We start from the raw sequence: 3,144 nt of genomic DNA on the forward strand, positions 1-3,144 counted from the left end.
TACCGCTGGAGGCTTGAATTTGTTTTTCAGTCCTTTTAGCTTGATAAATGCTGAATGACTTCTTCCTTTTTCTTTTCAACTCTAGTTCTTTACACATTTTGTGATAACAACTTTGCTTTGTCTTCTTGAACTGCTCTTTGAAATCTTTTGCTCCTCTCTTTTAGGTTGGAAATTTGTCCCTTTGCTTTGGCTTCTTAACATTCAAATACAATTTTTGGAGTCTCTTCTGACATCCATTTTGGTCTTTTCTTTCTTTCCTGTCTTTGTAATGTGCATAAATAAATGCACATATACACATATATAGTTAAAAATAGGTAAGATCTTTTATATTTCTATTTCTTCAAAACTTTTTATTTGATTTGAGCGGATTACACAGCAGATTGTTATTCTATTCAACCACTCATTCACAGCTTGTTTCATGACTCTGATTACAATTTCCACATCATTTAATCACCTTCCCTACTCTCTCTGGGACTCTTAGTCTTCCTTCTATTCTTTCCCTTCCTGACTTCTGAAATTTTTAACTCTAAGCAAATGTGACCCTTGTAATCTTGTATTGTTGATTGTTCTAAGGACTGAACATTCCCTGGCATTATAGCTCACCTTTTCAATCTCTTGTTTGGCTGAAAGTTGTGCCACTGAGGTGAGTTCAATTCAGGCTGAAGTTTTGGTTCAAGACCATTGTCGTGGGAGTTCCATCAATTTCTATCAGGCCAGTAAATCTGGCTATTTTTATGATTTTTTAGTTTTGTGCCGTGTTTTCCTCTCATTATCACTGTGACTTTGTGCTGTGAACCTCATCAACATGATGAGAAGTGGAAGCCAGAAACCAAGTTGTGTTTTGGTCTCAGAATTCTGAACTTTGAGGCCCACATGTTATATTTTTCTGTGACTTCATTGTCCTTATCATTCAATACTTTTTTCACATATGCTCTTTATTGCATGAGAAATTTATCATCTATTTCTATTTTGTTGAAAGCTTTTTTAACCAATTAGGACTATATATTGATTATGAATTTTTTTAATGTATTTTATTTTTTTACTAGTTTATTTACAAAATTCTGATACAAATTTGAACAAATTCTTTCAGTTTCCCTCACCCCCCTCATCAAATTGTACAATCCAATGATTAACTTTCTCTTCCCCCTGCACATCCATATCCCTCTGCTTCTAGTCTCTCCCACCCCTCCTGAATCCTTATACTCTTTCTATAATAATGGTCTTATACAATATTTATCCTTGTGGGATTGAGTTAGTTCACTCAGCATAATGCTCTCCAGTCCCTCCCTAGTTAGGTAATAATTTACAAAGTTATTGCTCCTGGGTTCTGCATAGTATTCCATTGTGTGAATGTACCATAATTTCTATCTATTTGTTTGTGGTTGGACATTTGGGCTGTTTCTATGTTCTTGCAATGGTGAATAATGCTGCTATGAACATTGGTGTACAAATCTCAGTTTGTACCTCAATTCTCATATTCACAGGGTATATTCCAAGTAGTAGAATCACTGGGTATATGAAATTTCTATGTTTTTATGCATCCATATAAATAAATGGTCATATACTTTTTCCCTTTACTTATATCTATGTAGTGATTACATAGAATCATCCTCTCATAGTTAGTATGAATCATGGTCATGATAGGATTTTTGTTTTGTGTGTATATTTATTGTTTTTGTGGATTTTATCACCAAGAACTTGATTGAATCTCTATTAGTATATCTAGATTGTGTGCATCTAGAACTAGATTTCGTCTAGGTTTTTTAATCTGTTGGAGTAAAGTTCTGTATACTATTTTCTCTTATTATTCTTTTTATTCCATTTGTTTCTGTTGTGATCTTATCACTTTATTTCTGATTCATATTATGTACATCTTTTTATTTTCCTCTTGTTAATTTGTCAGTGATGTCTTGATTTGGGGGACTGATGTCCCAGTGGAGGTGATCTGCAGACAGCAGCACAGAAGGAAACCTGCCTCTCTTCAGATAGGAATGAAGCAGAATAGGAAGGAAGGTGGCACAGATGCAAATCCATTGTCAACTGGGGTGATGTCGATGTCCTTTTGGTCAGCTAGAGGCTTCAAAGTAAATTTCTGTAAAATGGTGGTCAAGAATAAAAATATCTCCATGTGGGCCAGACCTTCTCCCCCACAACTCTGTTTTCCTGGAAACAACAGGCACAGAAGTTAGATTCCCATTGAACACGGAATTTCTGAATTGTCACACATGGAATACCCAATAGCTTTCTGATGGATGAATAGGTGGGTAGATGGAGTCAGAATAGATAGATGGATAGTTGAACAGAAAAATGACACAATAATGGATATGCTTGCTATCTGTTTCTCTTTGTGTATCTCTAGCACAAGGTTTAGCCAAAGAATTTTTCTTTTTCTCCCTGTGCACTTTGAAATGTGCAAGTCTCAACATGTCATTCACACATTTTAAAGCTTTAAATCAATCAGCATGCCTGTCTTGTAGGTTAAGGTTCAAATTACTTAACATAGACCTTCAGGTTCTGTTTGATTAACCTCCTCTTTCCCCTGTACATCCACATCCCTCTGCTTTCAGCCTCTCCCACCCCTCCTGGATCCTTATACTCATTCTATAATAACGGTCTTATACAATATTTATCCTTGTGGGACAGAGTTCGTTCACTATACAAGTCCATCTTTTTCCTACTTTTCATTCTTCCTGCCCTAAAATGCGAACCATGCAGAGTTTTCGCTACTCTGTATAGTACAGAGTGGTACTTAGTAAAGTTGAGGTGTTTAGATAAGGTTCTAGAAGATTCTCACCACTAGGCCAATTGGCAGCATCAGTATGGATGGTGAAGAGATTGAGATAGTTAAGTTTTAGTTTACTTGGCTCCACAATCAACACTCTTGGTAAGAGCAGCCAGGAAATCAAGAGATGAACTGCATTGAGAAAGTCGGCTGTGAGGGACCTCTCAAGAGTACTGAAGAGCAACGATGTCAGGCTGGAGACTAAGGTGCGCCTGACCCATGAGATAGTCTTCACAATTACGTACTATGCATCAGAGTTCTACAGTGAATAGGGTTGATAGAAAGAGAATTGATGCCTTTGAGCTGTGGTGCTGGAGAAGAGTGCTGAATATACCATGGACTGCTAGGAGAACAAATAGGTT

This window comes from Elephantulus edwardii, unplaced genomic scaffold (genome assembly GCF_000299155.1).
Source record: "Elephantulus edwardii isolate Elephantulus edwardi_28Jun2011 unplaced genomic scaffold, EleEdw1.0 scaffold00007, whole genome shotgun sequence".
NCBI lineage: Eukaryota > Metazoa > Chordata > Mammalia > Macroscelidea > Macroscelididae > Elephantulus > Elephantulus edwardii.